The following is a 762-nucleotide window of genomic DNA, read 5'->3' on the forward strand; positions in this document are numbered from 1 at the left end:
CTTTATTTGACATATATATATATATATATATATATCAAATCATAAACAATATATAAATAAAACATTTTTTTATTTACATATTTTATAAAAATTTATAATTTACAAATAAATAAAAGATATATTTCTTGTATGTAATGCTATGACATTCAGGCACTTCTAAACATGACCTAAAAGTGTTTATGTTTTATGTATGTCACCGTGCATATAAGATTGTGTCATAGATCAATGACGTAATCAATTGTGTGTGTCACAAAAACACACCATATTCAAATTTTAAGAAGTGTGGCCAAGAGCTTAGAAAATGTTCCAAAACATTACGGTCTGAAAGCTTTCAAACTGAGCTGCTTTGGTGTCTGCGTCGTTTTAATTGCTGAGCTTCTAAATTAGGAAGCAGAAGAACAACAGTCTGAATTAATGAAGAAATTCATCCGGTCTAGACACGCTGTCTGCCAGTTTCCTGCTCCTCAAATCTGCCAAAGCACAGCACGATACCAGGAAATGGTGATGCGGGTGCCTTGTGCGCTACTTTTCATTATGTCCCTGCCATTTGTGAGGGCTTTTTTGCCTTGTACCTCCCCTATCATCAGGGAGAACTTTGCTGCTTGATCTGGGGGATAATTTGCTGGGTTCTCTCCAAGGAATTATTGATCAGTCTATGATGAAACAGAAACCCCAGGACTACAGTTTCCCAATTATGTTTTAAAACCCACTTAAAACACCCTGGATTTGTTTTTCATCATTGTGTCAAGTACACTTTTAGGT

Source organism: Sinocyclocheilus rhinocerous, unplaced genomic scaffold (assembly GCF_001515625.1).
Source record: "Sinocyclocheilus rhinocerous isolate Xijiao unplaced genomic scaffold, SAMN03320098_v1.1 scaffold1328, whole genome shotgun sequence".
In the NCBI taxonomy this organism is placed as follows: Eukaryota; Metazoa; Chordata; class Actinopteri; order Cypriniformes; family Cyprinidae; genus Sinocyclocheilus; species Sinocyclocheilus rhinocerous.